General features: G+C 40.8%; 1 long non-coding RNA gene across 2 annotated transcripts; it reads right to left on the reverse strand.

Annotated features, from left to right (window-relative positions):
- Nucleotides 1-1124: 1124 nt before the first annotated feature.
- Nucleotides 1125-4043, reverse strand: LOC112181784. 2 transcript variants are annotated; one of them, XR_002929096.2, is made up of 4 exons: nt 3665-4043; nt 2732-2800; nt 1290-1528; nt 1125-1194 (listed from the first exon to the last, which is right to left on the reverse strand). It is a non-coding gene; the product is annotated as an uncharacterized LOC112181784 (long non-coding RNA). The 2 variants fall into 2 exon arrangements; XR_002929097.2 differs by having other exon boundaries at nt 2732-2808.
- Nucleotides 4044-22835: the final 18792 nt, after the last annotated feature.

The raw sequence follows: 22835 nt of genomic DNA on the forward strand, positions 1-22835 counted from the left end.
CCCTCTCGGTATGACAAGGGACATGCTTCTTTGATGATATCAAGCAACCCCTCTCGGGTGTAGTACATACGTAACTACTTAAGCCATGCATTTCAATCCGGTTAGGTATCTAATGCATTTACCTAAGTGCATAAAGCTTGGAGATGAAGAAATTATGCAAACCAACTAAGCTTATCTCTAAGTGATTCTAGTTCACAACCCTAACATGTACATATGATATGCTATCATGCTTCAAACAACCAAGGTTAATCAAGCCTTAATTATTTCTCATGTCATGGCAAATACTCATACCTAAATTGATTAAGTTTAAGCATAAACATTCAACTCTTGAACTAACATGTTAAGGTGCTAAGAAAAGTACATCAAACATAATATTCACATCAAAGTCATACAAAATTGGCTAGGGCTTTCAACCCTAGCCCCATGATTACACGCATTTATTTCCTCATGTCAATTAATATGTAATTAATCTATTTTTATTTATTTTGCAGAAAATAAGCGGAGTTGTGGAAATCATGGAAAAATGACTCGAAAATAGTGCAATTCGAAGTTTTTATCAAAATGACGAAATTACAGAAAATCTTAATTTAGCAATTAAGTTTAATTGATTACATATGCAATTAAGCTTAATTGGTTAATTAAGCTGTAGCAGCACTGCAGCATGCAAGGAAAGATGGGCTAATGCTTAATTATCCTCTTGACACATGGCAGAAATGATGCCATGCTTAATTGACCATTCCAAGCAGCCCATCACCCTTCCTTCACGTGCGTGGACAGCAATTAAGGCAATTAAACTTAATTGCTTCAGCCATTTAAATGCTGCCACGTGGCAGTCTCATCTTTTCCTCCTCTCACACGAACAGCCGCCCTAGGCTATACTAGAAAGTAAGCCCGCGCTTTGCTGCGGGAATCATTGATATATGATAGTTAAAGTTGTAATACAATTGATCTTTTAATGTTACGTAGTAGGCGTGGTAGTATGTTTATGTTAAACCCAAAGAGCAAAAGTAGGTTTCACTCCAAAATCAGTGGCAACTGTAACTACAATCCTGTGAGGTGTGAACATTGATACAGAACTATTACAGATCATTAATTGTGTTGATGTACTCTTGAAACATATAGAACTGCTTCCAATCTCTGTAGATCTTGTAGGAATTTTATGGTCATTGCAGAAGCTATCGAAAAATGTTGAAGCTGGTAATATATAGAAACATATAGAGAATTATTTGACTTGTTACCAAAAGTTTATAAAGTGAGGTGCCAAAGTTGGAAATTAGAGAGACAATTACCTGAGTTGCTGAAGTGCACCATCCACTTATTTATCCACTAAAAAATGCTTTAGGCTTGCTAATTCATAAGAAGCAACCAGCCATAGCCCCTGTAATCAAAACTCAAATACATTCACCTACTAAGAAGCAATCCAAAATATATGAAGTATAGAATAAAAAGACGCATCTTGCAAAGTTGCAGAATTGCATAATAAATTTGTACCATGCAAAATGGCTTTCTCGGCTGCTTTCTCAATCAACTGCAGCACCACAGAATCCAATTAGCCTCGAACAGATTGCAGGAATGCAGTAAGTAAGATATCAAGAAAATTGATCCGTTATCTACTAATGTGCATGCGGAAGACAGTTGCATCATTCCTGCATGAGACTTACTACTCTAATCAAATCTTACTACCTATTAATTTTCATCAAATCATGATTATTTCAATATAAGGTGTTAACTGCCTAGTATATACATGAAATCAAACCGAGTAAACAAACCAACTCAAATGGTAATGCAACTCACCAGGGGCGGAACTACTTTGAAGGCTTTATGGGCTGAAGCCTAGACAACATTTTAGACTAAAAACCCTTAAGTATATATACTTCAGCCCATACCAGCCCAAAGAAGAAAAAAAAAATTAGAGGTTTGATTCGCGTCATTGCGTGTATCCCAGCTCCCAGCCCACAGCAGCAGCAGCAGACAGCCTCTGAGTCTCACGCATCCAAAGACCAAAGTCCTCACTTTCTCTACTCTCTAATGTTTCGATGGAGGCATGGAGGTTATCCGGACTCCGGTTAGGCTAAATCGATTGAAACAACTCAAGTCTCAAACAAAGGTATGAAGCTCTAAACCTATCGATCTCCCCTGTTTTGAATTTGTGAATTGTGATACATCTCTGTTCAGCCTGGTCGGTCACTTCTTCTTCTTCATATGCTTTTCCCAGTTGCCGATTCTGTTTGTGGTAACTGAAATCCCAGAAATCCCAGATCTTCTGAGTTGGGCTTTTGTGTTATTGTGTATTAGTGTATAAATTGAGGTTTGGGGGAGACTAGAGAGAGGGACTGAGGGAGATAGAGAAAGAGAGACTGAGAGACTGAGAGAGAGAGAGAGAACCCGGTGCCCGGTGGTTAGCTGAGGAGTAAGGCCTGAGGATCTTGATTCTTGATCTGTTAATCATGGTCGGATTGGTCGCCTGGTCGGTCATGGTGGATGGATCACAGTCAGTCACTCAGTCGGTGCCTTGGTGGATGGATAGACCGATAGAGTGATGCACTGATGTGGTGATGTTTTTGATGTTAGAATTACCGACTGATGTGGTAATGTTTTTGATGTTAGAATTACAAACTGGCGTGAGGATGAGCCTCTCACTGGGTTCCAAACCTCAAAAAAAAAAAAAAAATTGTGCCCTTCTAATTAGCCTAGATAGGAATTTGATCCTGGTTCCGCCACTGCAACTCACATGTATGCAAATCCTTCTTAGCATATTCTGCAGCTAATCAACCTCCATGCTCATCATGAATTGCAAAATCTGCACACCTTAACATTCAAATTTCGAAACTTTACGAAACACCTCCCAACAATACTACATCAGATGTAAACAGTGAGCATAATAAACAAAACCAATTATCATGATGTGCCTTGACCCCTTATCCTCTGCTGCTTCAGCTTCAATTTTAAAACTCATACTTCCTTCACATCTGAATTTGGCTCAAACACCATGAATAGGGTTTACATTATTTTTCTTTCAAACACCATGAAATATCGCTTGCAGTACATGATACATACTTCTCTACTCGATGATCGATTGATTATAAAAAGAAAGGAGAAAGACAATTACTATATGTTACTGTAACAGAACGTCCCTTCAGCTATGAATGAAATTCTATTCTAGACCTCAAAGCCAATGCTTCTTTTGGCTACTGACATATGTGTTATAAAGAATAAGCACCGTTGCCAAAGATAGATCAAATCTATGGAGATGAAATTTTGAGATGGGAGTTGTTTAATTTTCTCTTGCCCATTTCCCATGTTAGTCAAAGTCATATATAACGACTCAAACTAATTAGGAGAAACAAAACCTATGAAGCCATCAAAACACGCAAGGCAAGATTGGATCTTTATGGTCAACAGATGATCACACATATTCGGAAGTAGGAATCAAAGACAATTTTCAGCTAATCAATTAAACAAAAATAACTACAATCAAATACCACACCTACTCTATTTGTTTTCAAACCAATCTTCCCGTCATAAACTCAAACCACTCAAAACGCAAAGCACTGAATACAAAACAAAAGGAAACAACATCGATTATAATAGCTACAAAACTGAAACAAAAAAAATAAATAAATAACCAATTCAAGAAAATCAGTTAAGAGTGTGTTGTTGGTACCTAATTAAAATCCCACCAGGGTTGACGTCGATGGCAAAACTTGATCACACAGAACAGCGAAGATGAAGCTCGATTCGCCTATATACTGAAAGGATATAGCAGCTAGCGCAGGTCTTCTTCTTCCTCACAGCAAAAGACCCAATCAAAAACCCATAAAAATTCAAAACCGCCGACAACAAAAGACCCAATCAAAAGCCAAACCACACAAAAACTAACAAACGCAAATGCAGCAGAAAGGAGAAAACTTACGAACTTGCACCCACTCAAGCTACAAAGTCGATCTTATCAAAACAAAACCAGACACCCTTCTCTCGCTTTCTGCTCAAACATGACAATCACTTCTTTCTTTTTCTTCGTTTTGTTTTTGGTCCGACCACAACTCTTCTATCATGCGGGAAACAAAAAAAAAATCCCTGCAATATCCAACTGATAAGCCCAAATTGTTTTAGGTCTAACCACCGCCCTTTAAAAAAAGACAGATCTTCAATGGCAAGTCGTAAATTACAGGAAAAAAGGGGCAAAACCGTCGTTGCAATCAAACAGTGCTATCTCTAGGGGCTTTAGTATATGTATAATATATTCTTCTCCTCTCAGCAGCGCCACACAACACATTTGGGCAGCCTTTGGGCTGCTGCCCTCTCCTTTCCACCCTTCCATTTCTCTTATTTTCTTTACTTTTCTTGTAGGTATTTGGAGGATTTCTCACTCAAGCTTCAAAGAATCATCATCAATAGCACTACACCTCTATTTTGGGTAGTTGGGTGAATAAATTACTTGGTTCATACTAGCTCATAACTAGAAGTGACCAAGCTAACTCTCCCCTCTCTTCCTTATTATCTATTCCATAATTTTATTTGCTATTGATGATGTATTTGACTATGGATAGTGAGTAGTTCAATTTTGGGAGTTAGGGTTGTGAAGCTCTAACTCATCTTGTATAAATATTGATGCTTTACTTTTAATAAATGCAATTTCCATTGTGTATGCTTTAAATCCGAATTTATTGGTCCTTAGAAGCATGTTTCTAGGCTTTGTCAACGTGATGAATAGATTGATAAATTGACAACTTATTAGTCTTGTGGCATCTAGGATTTAAGTGTGGTGACCATTAGCTTGCTTAATTGTAGCTAAGCTTACTTGGGTCTCTATTATCTTGGTCTCTAGGCCTTTAATTTTGGATATTGCGGCCTTAACCGGCGTAATGCCCAAATTAGAGAGTTGATTGTGGCCTTAACCGGCATAGTCAATACAGAAAGGATAATTGGTAGTAGCCTTAACCGGTACTAGATACGGGACTCGACACATATAGGAAATGCATGGAAGGTTCTCTTCTCTCTCTAGCTAAGGCGAGGAGAGTTAGGGTTTCAGCCTCGTTGGAGTGGGGCGCTCATGTCCTTGTGGACGGCGGTTTGTTTATCCGAATGTCCTGGTTCCCTCCCATAGTTACAAAAGGGTGGGACCTTATTACACAAAAACTTTGCATGATGGAGGAGATGATTGGAGGTTTTGGTCGGAAGCTTGCGCTTAGGGAGGAGGACGCGGTGGAGGTAGTTCTCCCCCAAAAGTGGCTAAAGCAACAGCCAAATCGGTTTTTTCTTGTGGGTGAATTGTTAACTGACAAGCAATACCGAATGGATTCATTGATCAGCACCTTGCGCAATCTTTGGATTCCAGATTCGTCCCCCTCAGATTGTTCCAGATTGGTAGTTTGTCAACTTGAGGGGAGTCGTAGACTTCTGTTTTCTTTCGCTTATGCGTCTGATCTGCATTGGGTAGTTACTAGAGCACCGTGGTCCTATGAGCGGGCTCTGTTTGCGGTGCCGGTGGCTGATGGTACGGTGGATCCTCTTAGGGTTTCTCTACAAACTCAATACTTCTGGATCCAGATTCGTGGGATTCCACCACTCTACATGGACGATGTTACTGGACAAGGAATTGGTGAAGCAGTGGGTGGCTATGTTCGAACATGGAAGGATAGAAACGGCAGTTGTTTGGGCAGATTCCTTCGTGTTCGAGTCGGCATTGATGTCGAGAAACCTTTGAGCAAAGGGGTAAGTATCTCGGGGACAGCATGGTCAGGAACTAAGCTTTTTGAGTTAGAATATGAAAGATTACCACATTTCTGTCTGTTCTGTGGGTTACTCTCTCATACTGGGTTTAGCTGCTCGCACCGGTTGTCGGGAGAGATTCCAGAACCGACTTACGACGTACTCCTGAATGCCGAAAGAAAGGAGGCCTGGCTGGCAAGGAAAGAACGAGAGGAGGCGAAGAAGCAGGCAGGGTGCTGTGGTAGTGGTGATACAAGATTCGGCCTCCACCCGGCTAAACATACTGGATGGTCTATGGCGGCACCGGATTTTTCGACGATCGGGTTGACTAGAAACCGGGAGGAGTGGGAGGAGGAATCCGGCCAACCGGCACCTCGAGATGAGAATGACATGGAGATAGTAGTAGAGAGTACAGAGGAGGGGCGCATTGGTGAGCCAAACCAAAAAAGGAGGAGGCTAGAGGTGGGGCGGGGGCCGACGACGGCGGAGGGGCTCACAGAGGTTCCTATTATGGAATGTTCTTCTTTTGGGGAGGCAGTAATGTCGAGCTCGGTGATTGCGCAATCATCACTTAAGTTCCCAGTTGAGGATAATCATCCATTGATTGTGGATCAAGATTTAATTCCACAAAAGTCACAGTTGGCGGATCCTCTAATCAAGGAGTTAAGTAAGAAAGGGAGTAAGGGTGCAACTGGAAAGTCAAAGGAAGTGGGGTCGGGTAATTCTCAATCCATGCAAAAGCCCATGAAGGATGGAACCATGGTGGATGACCATACTGAAGTCCAAAATGGGATTCGCCCAAGTGGGGGCCAGAGAAGGGCCAACCTGTCCCCATCAATGAAGAGGCCTACTGAGAAGATTCTAGAATGTTCCAAGAATTCCAAGAAGGCTAGTAAGAATGGTTTCTTGGTGCGGAAACACCCTAGCTCTCCAAGTCAGAAATTACCTTTGAGTCCTGGACGTACTCTAAAACGTTCCTCCGTGATGGGTCCGACACCGACCCATCACGAGAAATGAATCTGCTATGTTGGAACTGCCAAGGAATTAGGAATCCTTGGACAGTTAGAGGACTTAAAGGGCTTGTGTCCCTAATTCATCCCAATTTAATTTTCTTGTCGGAGACTAAGTGTTCTGTAGCTGAAATGGTTGAGGTTCGGGTTCAACTTGGTTAGCGTAACGCGTTTGTTGTGCCTTGTAAATTTAAACAGAAAAAAAATGGGAAAGGTGTGAGTAGATCTGGAGGGTTGTGTATTCTTTGGAATGATGATGTTCCGGTTTCTCTTCAGAGTTATTCTGATAATCATATTGATGTCCAGATTGGCAAGGCCTCTGACCCTAAGCGATGGAGATTTACTGGGATCTATGGCCACCCCAAAGTGGAAGACCGCCATCGTACTTGGGCGCTACTAAAAACTCTTGCGTTGCAGTGTAGTTTGCCTTGGGTTATTGGTGGAGACTTTAATGAGATTCTGTTCCATAGTGAGAAAGAAGGTGGTCCAGTTAGATGTGAACGACAAATGGACGGCTTCAGGAATTTTGTTGAGATTTTTTCGCTCAAGGAGTTATCCTTTACGGGTCCGAGCTTTACTTGGAGAGGGAAGCGTTGTGGTGAATGGATTAAGGTCTGGCTCAATCGATTTCTTATTACTAATGGGTGGTCTGATTTGTTCCCAGTTTCTAGGGTGATTCACCAATCCCCTAATAAATCTGACCACCTTCCAATTTTGTTGGAAGTTAGGGAGTGCCGACCACGAAGGAAAAAGAAGCAGAAGAAAAGGTTCCGTTTCGAAGAACTGTGGCTCCGAGATGAGGAATGCATTAGAGTTGTTGAGAGGGGCTGGAGTTGGTCTGGTGGGAGTGATGTTGTTTCTAGGGTTTGTGGGAAAATCAATGAAACCCGCCATGTGTTACAAGAGTGGAGGGACGTGAAATTTGGTTCTTTGGGTAAGAGTATTAATGAGGTTAGAGAGCAGTTAGCTACTTTCTATGACTCTTCTTTTTCTTCCCCACCGGATGACACAAGGGTTGCTCTTGAAAAGAAGCTGGATGAACTTTTAAAGCTTGAACAAGATTTCTGGAATCAAAGAGCAAAGGTTTTCTGGTTAGCGGAGGGTGATCTGAATACCCGTTTTTTCCACCAAAGGGCTAGTAACAGACGGAAAAAAAACCGGTTGAAAGGGCTATTTAATGATTCTGGGGCTTGGTGCATGAAAGATGGTGAGATTGAGGAGATTGTCTTGTCTTATTTTCGATCATTATTTACAACTTCTCAGCCTCAGGGTTGTGCTGAGGTAGCATCTTGTCCGCCTCCTTATATTACTGATGAGATGAACAAGATGCTTTCAGGTATTATTACAAGTGAAGAGGTGTATCGAGTTCTCAAGCAAATGCACCCGGGAAAGGCACCTGGCCCTGATGGATTTGCACCGTGCTTTTATCAGCGGTTTTGGCATGTTGTTGGGAGCGATGTAACTGAGGTTGTACGGTGTTTCGTGAATTCGGAGGAGCTGATGTGGCAAGTTGACCATACACATGTCACCCTTGTACCGAAAGTGAAGGAAGTTGAATACATGAACCAACTTCGTCCCATCAGTTTGTGTAATGTTCTTTATAAGTTGGGTTCGAAGGTTCTCTCCAATAGGTTGAAGCCGCTATTGCAAGCTCTTATTTCGCCTAATCAGAGTGCGTTTGTGCCCGGATGATTAATTTCCGATAATTCTCTTGCTGCTTTTGAGATCTCACACTTTCTAAAAAGCGTAGAAGAGGACATGTCGGCTATGGGGCTCTCAAGCTCGATATGAGCAAGGCCTATGACCGTGTAGAATGGGTGTTTTTGGAACAGGTTCTAAAACAGCTAGGGTTTAGTCCCACTTGGATTGATTGGGTTATGCAATGTGTTCGGACAGTATCTTACTCCTTTATTGTAAATGGTGATCCAAGAGGCCATATTGTGCCTACGAGGGGACTCAGGCAAGGAGATTCAATATCCCCATACCTATTCCTGTTGTGTGCGGAAGCATTATCCAGAATGCTTATTCGAGCTGAGGAGTCTAGCTCTTTGCATGGGGTTAAAATATGCTCAGGGGCGCCTACTATCTCTCATCTCTTCTTTGCTGATGATTCTTTTATCTTCTTCAAGTCCGAATTAGAGGAATGTTATGTGCTTAAAGAGATCTTTAAGTCCTATGAAAGAGCTTCTGGCCAACTCATCAATTATCAAAAGAGTAGTGTGTCTTTCAGCAAAAACGTGAAACGGGACAAACAAAACGATCTTGCTGCAGCTTTGGAGGTGGTACGGGTTGATAAACATGACAAATATCTGGGATTACCCACTGAGTTGAGCTATTCCAAGACTGAGGCTTTTAGCTTCCTTACTGAACGGGTCCGGAAAAGAACACAGGGATGGAGAGAAAAGACATTGAGCGCCGCTGGTAAGGAAGTTATGTTAAAGGCAGTGGTGCAATCCATTACGACCTATGTAATGAGCTGTTTTGAACTTTCTAAACACCTTTGTTATGACTTATGAGATGCACCGGCTTATGGATAGGTTTTGGTGGGGGGACAAGATTGATGAGAAAAAAATCCATTGGTTGGCTTGGGAGAGATTGTGTGTTCCCAAAACAGAAGGCGGTCTTGGATTTCGAAACATGGTTCATTTCAACCAAGCTTTGCTAGCGAAGCAAGGATGGAGAATTCTTCAGTCACCGGATTCATTGATAGCTAGGTTATACAAAGCTCGCTATTTCCCGCGGTGTGACTTTTTGGATGCTGTAGTGACAAAAGGGGCCTCGTATGCATGGCGTAGTATCGTGCATGACAAAAATCTGTTACGTAGAGGGGTGAGATATAGGGTTGGCAATGAAGCTCATATTTCTGCATGGCGGGACCCGTGGGTTCCACTACCTATACATTTCAAACCATTTTCCTCTCTAGCTTTGGGCTATGAAGAATTGAGAGTAGGTGACTTAATGGTGGAGAACGATTATGAGTGGAATATTCCACTTTTGGAATCTTTATTTACACCACTGGAAGTTGGCATAATTGCAAGTATCCCTTTAAGCCTTAGAGGAGCAGATGACAGCTTGATATAGCACTATGATAAGAGAGGAAACTATGGAGTGAAAAGTGGATACCATGTGGCCCGCCTTGATGATGGTAGATCTGATCGGGCTTCTAGCTCAGATGGGTCTTATGGAATTAATGCCACTTACTGGAAGATAATTTGGGGGGCCAACATCCCACCTAAAGTGCGTGTGTTTATTTGGAGACTACTCAGAGGCATTTTACCTACAAGAAGAGCTCTCTCCCATAAGGTTAGTCTTCTTGATAGTAATTGTCTTTTTTGTAATCATGCATTAGAAGATGATTTACACCTGTTCAGAGATTGTGATGTTACCACATGCTTTTGGATGTGTACCAAATTGGGCCTTTTGGCCAAGAAGGTGGCTGCTTCATGTGTGGAGGATTGGGTGTTGAACGTCATTGATAAATTGGATGGTAACCAACGTTGTGCTTTTTTCATGGCACTCTGGGTCATATGGTCTGAAAGAAATAATGTCTTATGGAACGGGAATTTTTTCTGTGCATCTAATGCTGCCCAATGGGCTAGTAAATTTCTTGAGGAATATCAGCAACTTCATGTGCATGGAAATGCAAAAGGTAGACGGGAAAAGACCAAATGGCAGAACCCTCCTAGTGGGTGTCTGAAAGTGAATGTGGATGGGAGTTACCGGGCTGATTATGGTGATGGTGGAGCAGGAGTTGTGATACGTGATGAAAATGGGATGTGCTTGTTAGCTCTGGCTAGGTATTTCCCACATGCTTCATCTACTTTACATATGGAGGCTGAAGCATGTAGGGCTGGGCTTTTATTGGCGATCCATCAGGACATGACCGTTATTGATATTGAGAGTGATTGTTCCCTTGTTGTCACTGCTCTACAACGTGAGGTGGAAGATAGATCTGACATTGGGCGTATTATCGATGATTGTAAGTCATATTTGACATCTTTTCACTCAAATCAGGTTAGTCACATCTTCCGTGAAGTAAACGGTGTAGCCAACAGGTTAGCGCACCTTGCTAGTTTTAGTTATATTTCTAATGTATGGTTAGATGAGACTCCTGTTATTATTCGGGATGTTCTCTATGAGGATATTTGTAATCTTTCTAATGTAGCACGGGGTTCAGGCACTATGTCCCCCACGTTGCAAAGTATTAATTCAATAAATGGAATCGGGTGTGGGGCTGAGCCTCCCAGCTAGGCTGGGTTCCAAACCCCTTTCAAAAAAAAAAAAAAAGGAAATGCATGCATTTGTGAAATTGGCATCGATATTTGCAAGAGAGTTAGTGTGAATCACCCGACACTCCCATGTTCCCATTAATTTGAAAACCCAAATTTAATTTTCTAGTTCGTTAATTAGTTGTTTAGTTTACTTTTCAGTTGCATTTAGTTTAGTTAATTCACAATTCAAAACTTCGTACAATTTTCGACTCATTTGTTTATATCCATCACTAGGCTCTTAGTTTTGATTAGGCTTTGGTGAAAACTAAAGCCGAGCATTGCTAAGGCTTGGTGCCTTAGAATAGCATTTTTATTTATTTTCTTTTTCTTTTTCCTTTATTTGCATAGTGACTCTAGTTCTGACTATCCAAGGATTGTGGGTTAGCCACTAATCCCCGTGGTACGATAATTTTGGGCTTAATACTTCCCTATCTTGACAATGATACGTACGCTTGCGTAAATATGTATCAAGTCACCCCAACAAACTAACTACTCACTCATAATCAAATACATAAGCTTCAACATGTTTATGAACATCAAACTAAAAAGTAGGGATAGAGAAGTGACTAGTGATGATCAAATTGAGGATGGTGTAGATGAACTCATGGAAGTTTTGTCATGGTGATGATGATTCTCCAAGTGATGCTAGACTCCTCTCCTTCTTCTTCAAAGATTGATGATGAAATATGAGATGTAGAAATAATCAAGTGGTGAAATGGTGGAATTGTGAAGCTTTATGTATATGAAATAGAATGGGTAGATGGAATAGATGATGACTTTGGTGGTGGTGATGGTAATAGATGTTATGGATTGATGGTGGTGGTGATGGAGGTTTTGGATTGATGGTGGTGGTGATGGAGGTTTTTTGGAGGAGATGATAGTGGATTGTAGAGAATATAAAGAGAAAAAGATGTAATGGAGTGGTATATGGGTGATGCCTTAAGAGTTTGATGAAGGGATGCTTATATAGAGAAGAGAGAGAGGAGTAAAATAATGAATGGAAATAAAAGGAGAAGCTCAAGAATTGTAAGAAGCATGAAGGTGAAGTATAAGAGTGGTAATAGATCCTAAAAACAAGGAGAAAGGGTATGGAAGAGATGGCGTAAAAAGAGGGAAGTAATGATGAACTATTAGAGTGTAGAGTAGAAAAAGATGACTTAGGAGAAGAGAGGAGCAGCTAGCTCTCTTTATTGTGCATGGGAATCATGAATTTCAAGAGTGTTGGGGTAGTTTTGGGTCACCAAAGTCAATGACAAAGATGGAGAGAACCCTATGCACCATGCTTATTATCCAAATGATAATATGATGGATTAATCTTGTCATAATCTTGTAAGATTCTTATAGAACTCTCCTTGAGAATTGTAGCAGCATAACCCTTCTAAAAATGCACAACAAATCTGTCCAAAATGGATTCTCGGCCAAGTTACCCTTATTCGATCAACTAGGATTCATTTTCTGCTTCCAAAATTTTGTTCGATTGAATCTTCACCGAGACTTCAAAACTGGCCTTTGAGTTCTTCATACAAAATGTTCCTTGATAAGTGTAGATCATGATGTTAAAATTTCTGAACTTAGTTCACTGTAGTTTTTCTGGAAATTCTGTCGGAATCCTTATAGGTCCGGTGTTGCCGTTTTCATCTTTTAGTCAGAAACATGGACCAATCTTTTGAAGGTCTTCCACTTCGAAATAACTCTTCAACTCTTCATAAGAAATGATCCTTAGGATGTCTAGAATGGATCTAAAAAGTTTCAACTCATTTGGAGTTTGTTTGATCAGGTTGCCGACCCTCCTTCCTTGTCTAGCTCTCTTTCTCCTAGCCGGAGTAAGAAAATGTGCTAAGGTTGACTTTTTAATTCATTTCCGTGCTTTTCCATCATTTCCTAGCATGATAAGGAAAACATAATAAATATACATAAATAAACACAAAGGTTAAGTAAAAATACAAGATTATGGGAATAATGGAATTGGATTAGTCTACATTAAATTGGACTTTAAAACAAGTAATTTCTATGTTTAGGGCACAAATATGTACATAAATTATGATCCAACAAAAAGGTGCATAAATAGGGAAAGAGAGAGGTGTGAAAATGGGAGATAAAGCAAAAGGGAGCAGCTAGCTTCTTGTAAGAGGCAAAGAGGAATAGTGTTTGAGTGGTAATAAATCCCAAAATCAAGGGAAAAAGGTAAGAAGGGGTGCTGTAGATTAGGGTAGGTAATGATGGAGAAGAGATGGTGATTACACCCTAAAACATGGCAGATTTTTTTGTGATGATGAGAGTGGACTTTTGGATAATATGAAGAGTTGCAATGGTGTGGAAAAGAGAGAAAATTGATGGAGTTGATTTTGAACCAAAAGGTTTGGGATTTGGTTGTGATAGAACGATGATGAATGGATGTAATGGAATAGGTGCAATGTTACTCATCCTCCATGAATATGGGCGGAAAATACATAGCACCACCATGAGCTGTGGTGGGCCGCCATATGTGTTGCCATTTACGGTGGTTCGCCGGAATTTGAAATTTTACTTTTTGCTCCACATTTTACCGTCATTTTTCCTAGTCTCGTTTTTCAAAGCCCAAAATGGATGTTTCCTTCACTCTTGCAATATTCCTATAAATAAAAAAATAATTTATTGAAAATTTAAAATTGATTCAAAAAAAAGTTTAATTCAATATTTAGGGGAATGCATATATATGTAAATTATGGTCTAACAGTAACAATATCTCTCACTATGTACACTATACTTACATGAGCATTTGCCTAAGCATAGATTAGCTACAATGAGCCAGGCTCATACTGCCGTCAGCGGCACCAACAACTATCAAGGGTGTGACCTACTGAAACACCGCCAAACAGGCTATCACCTGAGCTTCAGCTTAGCACGAGATCACCTCTAACGCGTAGCCACGCGCCGCGCAAAGATTACCTCACTGAAGCATCAGAAGCTGGGAATTGAAGCACATTAGTCCCACATCGAAAACAAAGAAGAGATCTCTATGACATTAGCCATCATGAACACCCTAAAACCCAAATTGTCAGTTCCAAACGGATCTAAACTACCCCACTGTTAGATTTTATCCAAGAACACCAAGAACACAACACAAAAAAACTCATCAACCAATAAAACAAACCCATATTCGACAATCTAGCAAATTACCCACAAAAATCCTCGCCCCAGCCACCAAATAACCAAAACCAGTTCCTTAATCACCTAACAATCTCAAACACATGCTTGTATATCATTTCAAACTATAAGCACAAAATCTACATAGAACTAGAAACACAAAAACACAAACCACAAGGCAAGAATTGAAAATAAGAGATTACCAACCTTGAATGCGTGAAGGGCAGGATTTTCTTGTTTTCGTACTTGCAAGGCTATAGTTTGGCTGTCTTCAGTCTCTATCCTCCCCAACTCAAGATCCTCACTCTGATCTTAAGTCTCTCTGTTGCAGTCTCTGGAAGGAGGAAGAAGTTTAAAGACGATAAAAATTCAAAGTATAGGTTAAGGGGAGACCTTTTGAGTTTCCTTCTCTTTTATTTCAACATCCGCCAAATCCTATCCGTCCATCGCGAATAAGCTTCTGGCCAGATGACGACACGTGCCCCACTACCTCACTAACTGCTTGGGTTAACCAAGGCGTCACCTCGGTTATGAAATAAAAAAACTCACAATTATGGTGAAAACGACGGGCATGCTAAAGATGCATACGCCTACACACCAAGCCAACCAGCAGCTGACACGCGGCGTGGCTCTGTCAGACACAACGCTTATCCATTCCAACAGTCAAAACCAAAATTTTTAAGGGAGAAAATCTCCACTATGCAAAACACCGCTAGCAGAACTTCTCACTTTCAAATTTTCAAGGGAGAAAGTCTCCACTTAGCTAAACACCACTAGCGGAACTTCTCACTTTCAAATTTCCAAGGGAGAAAGTATCTGCTAAGCAAAACACCGCTAGCGAAACTTCTCACTTTCAAACTTTTCAAGGGAGAAAGTCTCCGCTAAGCAAAATACCACTAGCTGAACTTCTCACTTTCAAATTTTCAAGGGAGAAAGTCTCCGCTTAGAGAAACACTGCTAGCAGAACTTCTCACTTTAAAAATTTTCAAGGGAGAAAGTCTCCGCATAGCGAAACACTGCTAGCAGAACTTCTCACTTTTAAATTTCTAAGGGAGAAAGTCTCTGCCAAGCTCAATTCCGCTGAAAGCTCCACCAGCAGAATCTCTCACAAAGCAACGCCTCATAATGTCAATGACCGCTACACGGCATTGCAGTCAAGCATTTCTCCCCCATGAAAGAGTAAAGGGACAGGTCAGCACCGTCTACGACGGCCCTGATCAGGCGATTGACCCCCGATGCTTAGGTATCAAAGATTAGGCTCGCTACCTAACACCCTCTGCTCTATGCAGCTCCCCTCATCAAACAATTATCCGACCAAATGGAGGCCTATCTTAGCAAGGGAATGGGGGACTCCCTGGGGGGCCTAGCAGGGGCTTACACGAAAGGGTATAAAGTGTTTGCTCAGAACAAGTCCATGGTTGACGACGCAATGATTCTAATTATGCTTGGCAAGACTAGTAGAAGTAATGCTTTAAACCGCTAGGCAACTCCCAATCAAGATAGCCCTCCTTGACTAGGGACTTGAGGGACTTGTACTTACATGACCATTTGTCTAAGCATAGATTAGCTACAATAAGCCACGCTCATACTGCTGCCAGTGGCACCAACAACTATCAAGAGTGTGACCTACGGAAACACCGCCAAACAAGCTGTCACCTGAGCTCCGACTCAGCCCAAGATCACCCTGACGCGCCGTGCCAAGGTCACCTCACTGAAGCATCAGAAGCTGGGAATTGAAGTACATCAGTCCCACATCGAAAACAAGGAAGATATCAGTCTTTCCCTCACCTATAAAAGGTCCACTCCTCTCTTATCATTAACTACGCATTTATTACTTACCTAACATTATTTTGTCAACATAAATACATTGACTGACTTAGGCATCAGAGTATAGAAAACCACCAACCGCGGTCTCCCTCTGACGCCCTTTGTATTTTACTTGACATGTAGCGGTAGCACTACTCCTTAGTAGCGGTCTAGTATTGGACCAGCGTTAACAAGATTTAGGTACCCTTGAATCTCAGACATTAACATACACCATGACAACAAATCATCATGTAAATTACTTTTACTTACTCTAGAGCTACCATATCTTTCCTCTTAAAAGAAAAAATACATTACAGAGAAGTAAAGTTGGAGAGTAGTATATATGTTACCATGCTTATAGTGTTTTTTCAACAAAATATCAAGGACATTGCAAAGCGCAAACTCGAGCTCGGTCTTCCCGTCTTTAAATTTGGAGCTATTTTCGCATAGATGTGGTTGGGACATATAAAACTATAACTTGAAATGAGTAATTAGTTGTTATTTAATTATCATCTAATCATGTTTGCATCATTGTTCAAGGTGTAAGCTCTCTTTACCGTATAGAGTTCAGCCTCCGCTGTGAAGAACGCCATGGATCTCTAAATGAAGATTCTGATTAATTTCTAAATGTATGTGGGAATATTAAAGGTCCTATATTATCTCTATAGCATATCCAATCTGTCTGACGTATGCAATTTGATGAATTTTTCAGAAATTAATCTCCACTGATGGTACTGGTTTAATATAAACCCTTGGCTTTTAGGATAAGTATAGGGAGACATTAAGACAAGATCTGAGGACCTTGATATATTTTGGGTATATATATTAGCATATCAGTATAGAGTTTCATTGCTCCGCATAAACAGCGGTGTTCTAGGGTTATGAAAACACTGGTTTAATTTCTTTGCATGTCTAGTGGCGCCCCTACATCCAAGATAATCTCTAGTCTCACCAACATTCGGAGGATGCGGCCAGACTGGCGTGGTCATTATTGTGGTTGGACGATGGTCAGCGATGGTGTCTACAACATGAATTTCTCTTTCATCTTATGATGGTGGCAATGGTGGCTTCATGGTTCACGTATTGGTGGTCAGTCGTATGTGAGGCGCTGGATGGTCAGTCTAGGTTGCAGCGATGGGGCCTGATCATGCGGAAGTCTAGTTTGCGGAGGGTTGTTGTGCAGTGGTTGGGGAAGTGAGGTCTGGTTTGTTCGATTGATGTGCACGGTCAAAGCGGGTCTGGTTGGATTGGGGTTGGCGTCACTCGACGGGTCACTAGAATTTGGTTTGATTTTGGATGGGGACATCAAGTTTGGAGGGGATTAGTAAAGTGGCTGGTGAGTACATGGTTTTGTGGTCGACTTTTGGGTAATCTGGATTTGATGTCCGGCGGGTATAAGCGTCAGATTCTTGGTGGCTTAATTGATTTCAAGATCTTTCCCAAGGGTTGGTGGTGGAGGTTTGGTCTTTGGCTAGAGCTTACCAGAACTGTGCACCCTGACTCTATTGTTGCTCAATTCGAGTAGCTGGAGTTAGCGTCATGGATGAGGAAAGTTGATGGCTACAATCCACTTTTTTGTTTATTAGGTTTTTATTTTCTGGTTTTTTGTTTGGTCTAGTAAGTCCTTCCTCACTTGAGTGAGGGTTTGGTTGTCTTGGCTTTGTGGCTGTGCAATTGTTATGGTGTCATGTCCAGGAACTAATTGTTTCAATTTCGATGTTTTCTTGTTGTCAATGTAATTGGGAGATGTCTCTACACGTATATTGTAGTTTTGGTATATGGTGTTGGATGGGGTTAGTTTCTTGATAGGAGCATATTTATGTGATATTAATAATGTTAATCTCTATACTTTCTTTGTTAGTTTAGTGTATTTTCTAGTTATTTACGTTGTTTATTTGTTTTATATAGGTATCTTGGAGCAAAGAAGGAGAAAAGAAGCAAAAGAGGGATTGAAAGGAAAAATCGGCAAATCTGCCTATGTAGATCAGTCAACTTCGGCAGATCACTGAGACCAGCTCACAACGATCCAGAGAATTATCTTTATATTGATGGAAAGCCTCGGATGTCTAGTTTCCATATATTTTTATGGCTTGTCAATATCATTTTTTTAGAAGAAGTTATGGCCGATTTAGTACAAGAAGGTCAGGCTGCGCATGAATCTGAGGTTGGACGGGAATTTATGTTTCGAGGCCCAAATCACACCGAAAAGCCCGGGGACGAGTTTGTGCATCATATTCTGACTAAATGGCATGATGTGAATAGTTGGAATAAGTCATCAAGTTCAAGAGCCAATAGGAAAACTTCACTTAAGCACGTGAATCCTAATTCTTTTAGGTTTTGGATTTCCTACACAACAAGAAAGATGAAGGCAACCTCTGAGCATATAAAAGGATATCAATCTGCAGCAGCTCTCTCTCTCTCTCTTTCTCTCTCTCTCTTCCTCCCTTTTCTTTAGTTAGTTTGTTTCTTCTATGTTTAACTAGTTTTTATTAGTTAGGGGCCTGCTTGAAGCCCCTAGACATGAACTACAAGATGATTTGACCTTTGATGTTATTTTCTTTTAATCCAAGATGAGGCTTTTGTTTACTACTTTTTCATTGATGAATGCTTGCTTGTTTGCTTTGAGTGCACGCTTAGTATGCATGTTAGGATTCTACCGCTTAGTTTGTTTGATGACTGTGTTAATAGTTGGACTCCTCAAACCTTCTAGAGAAGCAATATATTGTTAGTTTTCACTATCAAGTAAACTAAGTCCTAGGTTTAGCAAAGCGCTAAGTTTATTGTGATGTCTAGTGATGTCTCAAACTCTTTTAGACCTTAATGATCTCTACATGTTTAATCTAATAAGCATACCTTTAGGTTGCATTGTTAGGGAATAGTCTAGGTGTAGAGCACTTCCTGCCTAGCGTACGAAGTAAGAAAGGGTAATAGGTTGTGTTCAAGCGTACCGAGCCAACTTGAGCATCTTCATCTAGATTAATTGAATTAGGATTGAACAAATTATCTTGTGTGTGATTGTCCGGGGTGGATGCATCTTCCCTAACTATCTTCATCATATTGTTTTCAAACCATCTTAAAACCAGTTTTTGTTATTTTCAGCTTCTGTACTCTATATTTTCGTATTTGTTTAGAATAGTAAATCAATTCCGAATAATCCCAAATTTTCTGTGCTAAACGCCCTGTGTGTCTAGTACATCTCTGTAAATTTTCATAATTTTCTGAATAGTTTAGGTTAGGTTTTTAATTAAGTTTTCGACTGCTGTTCGCTAGGAACAGTGGTCACTTTTGTGACATTGTTTTGAGTAGTTATAACCTTAGTCCTCTGTGGGAAAGACCTTTGTTTACCCTTGCTACAATTGACAATCTTAAGTGTGAATAAGAAAAATCAATAGCTTATAAATTTAGCTATCATTTCTTCTTGAGCTTGGCTGTAAGGATGTATCGGGACTTCTGGGATATGTTGATTGTTTGTAGCCCGGAAGAGAGGGTGATTCATGTGGTTATAGTTGAGCCCCTATCAGCTTATGGTATATGTAACCGCTGGTTCTACATTAGGGATATGAGTAGGTCCTCTTTTCTAGTTGGAGTAGTTGGGCTTTTATGGAGTTATCCCCGTTGTTGTAATCTCTTGAATTAATGAATTTTTTAATTCTATATAAAAAATAAAAAAAATAGACGATCTGAGGACCTTGCATGGAGAAGAAATTCTCTTAAGAAAATTTACTGTTGTTATTATAGTCAGTGATTAACTAAGGAGATTAACGAATAGAGCTAGGGCTGTTCTCTAGTTCTCTCCCAAGGAACAGTCGTCATCCCCTTTTTCCTCCATTAATTCGACGGCGCGTCGCCTTGATGTCGTCGTCGGACGGGTCTCCTTGTTCTTCAAGTTAATTCACTTCCCTTTCGAGGTGGGAGGTGAGCGTAGGCCGGGGGCGAATAAGCACCCTGGATCGAGTCTAATCTGGTGCATCTTGCAGCTTGAGATGATAAATGTGGTCATGCACGCTAAGGTCGAGCGATGGAGGAGGTGGTTGTCGAACATGGCTGGGTTTATGGTGGTCTTCTCATTGTCATGAGACCGCTGTTTTTTTTTTTTTTTTCTGGTTTGGCTGGCAGACAAAGGATCATGGTTTCTTCCTTCGCTTTTAGTCTAGATCGAGGTGATGGATGAATATAGCGATGGTGGACGACGTGAGGCCTTCAGGTGGGTTTAGCAAGGATACTGGTCTGTGGCTGATGTGCTGGGCCTGCCTTGTTGGGCTCAGTCTATTTTTAGGTTTTTTTAATCTAGATTTGTTTAGATTTTAAGCTAGCATTTTTATTTATTTATTATTATTATTATTTTTTTGAAATAGGGCCAGTACGGCTGCCCTTAAACCTTGATCATTAATGAAACCTCAGAATACATGAGGGGGACATGATACCTGAACCCAAAATTACAATAAGCATAAAGAGAACATCTCGAGATAATAACGAGAGTCTCTACAGAAAATATGTATTCTATCATGCACCAATTAGCAAAGAGTGCATCATTGGCTACTCTATTCGCTTTACAAAGGTGGTGACATACCGGAAATATATTGCTCACGCGGAACCATAATTTACTATTATTATCAGCTTTCCCACTATGTTGCCACCGGAAAACAAGTCCGGTGACACTTAGTTTCATCCTGCCACTGGGAGGTTGCGACTATTTGATGAAGCAAGGAACTCGCCGCCTAGCCAGAGCAGACAAGGCACACAAGGTGTGCAGTCTGGGACAAAGCCCACGTCGCCCTACCACAATTCGGTAGGGACTTATAACCGGCATAAACCCACATCCTACTAAAATTAAACACCAAAATAAATAAAGTAAAGTAAAATCACCATCAGCCCAATATGGGCCCAAAGTCTGAGACCAAGTCCACAATCCATCCAACCTAATGTCGAGAGAACATTCCACTGGCCCGGCCCATCCATGGTTATCGTTGCTGCCGCCACCACAGGTCTCCACCACCATTGGCGAATAACCACCGCCAGCCTACCACCACCATCGCCCACGCAACCTGATCTGAAATCTCCCTCTCCAACCATCCCTAAACCAGATCGAAACAGTAGACAAATCCAAAAGCGGCGGCCATGGTAGATCGAAACCTGCCCAAACCATTGGTAACGCTGCTGCCGTCACCGCTGCCGCCGTAATCGAACGCCCACCGAACCCAATCTGGAGCCTCCCCCTCCAAAGGTCACCGCTGGTGCTTTTCCATCTTCAAACCCGATCGAATCGGCAACCAGATCCCACTCCGGCAGTTGAGATAATCCGATCTGATCCCATACTCCTCTCCAGCCTTCGACCTACGTACCACCATCTCCCACAACGACATAACCTCTCCAAGCCGCCATCGGAGCCCTCAACACCATGAATTGATTGCTGAACCTAGCACAGAGACCCCATGCACCACAAGAGGCCAAGAAAGCGTACTGACAGCAGCCCGTCCGACGACGACATCCAAAGGACGCGCTGCCGGACGAGGGAAGGGGAGAAGTTGGTTTCCTCAGGCGCGTGTAGGACGAGTGAAGGGGAGAATCTTCATTTTTATTTTTTTTCTTTGAGCCTCTGATTCAAGAATAATATATATTGGGGTAGACTCTTGACTGTGCTCGAAGGTTTCCTTGGTAGTGTCAAGGTTACTTGATACATGTTACATGGAGCTTAATCCCATGGTTACATTACGTTTGATTAGTCAAGGATTTTGCTTTAGATTTTTCATTCGTGGTTCATTTATGTCGTAGCTTGGTTATCGGGTGTGTCATAGTTGTAATGTTTCCTCCTATTCACTTTTAGTGGATTGACACCCCCTTTGATCAGGCAAAAAAATAAAAATAAAAAGCAAGAAAATTGTGTTTAATTTTGAATTTATACTCAAAAGTGAAGAGCAAAACAAATCAATTTAAAAATAATTCTTTCCACAGTTGGATTTACATCCAAAGATGGTTCAACATACTTTTTATGATCAATTACTAATTAGGTGAACATTAAAACCGTAGATTCATTAAAAAATACTGTATGAAGGGTACATCGAGTCATTGCAAGACCCCTGGGAATCAAAAAGTAATTTTAAGCAGATTCCATTGAAATTGATATAAAACAAAATCAATTTTGTACATACAATTCAACATTATTTTTCCAGCAGCACTCGATCCAAACTGTTTTTCTCTTTTGGCCATAATCGATACAAATCAAAATTCATTTTCATTCCATTATTTGCATAGTGTTCTGGCAATTCTGTTGATTTGTCAAAGATGGCAAGCCGTCCTTGCTCATCTCCCTTTCTTATCTTCTTTTGCTTGTTTTTCTTGTACAGCTTGAGCAACTCTTATCACATCAAAATAAGCATCACGGACAAACATATTAACCTCATCTGCTTGACAATTATTCAACTCTTTGAAAAAGGACAACCATTAGTCCATTTATATTTCAATTAGTGAATCTGTGGATGGAATATTGCAAATTGATTGAGATCTAATTTAGACCTATATGCATTTGTTTTGTGTTAACTATGAAGTCATGAATTGACAATTTAATTATCGATTATCGATGTTGTTGATAAGTTACCTTTGCGTCTAGATTCAAAATTGGGTACAAATAAACTCGAATCTAAAAATATTATTTTCTACCCTGGAATTAAGATCTAACGGTGACTACCAACGTTTTCTTGGCTAGTTACTTGTACCTTGCAATGGCTTTGCTAGGTCCCAAATCAACAGATAATTAGAGTCGCACTAACTCTATGATCGATCTGGTAACACTTTGATATATAATTAGTAGCAGGCAGGTTTGTGCCCAAATGGATCTTTATTATGAAGAATAGTTGCAAGTTGTTCGATCAGTTACCCCAAAAATCCGTTGACGTATTTCTGTATGGAACTA

This window comes from Rosa chinensis, chromosome 1 (assembly GCF_002994745.2).
Source record: "Rosa chinensis cultivar Old Blush chromosome 1, RchiOBHm-V2, whole genome shotgun sequence".
Classification (NCBI taxonomy): Eukaryota; Viridiplantae; Streptophyta; class Magnoliopsida; order Rosales; family Rosaceae; genus Rosa; species Rosa chinensis.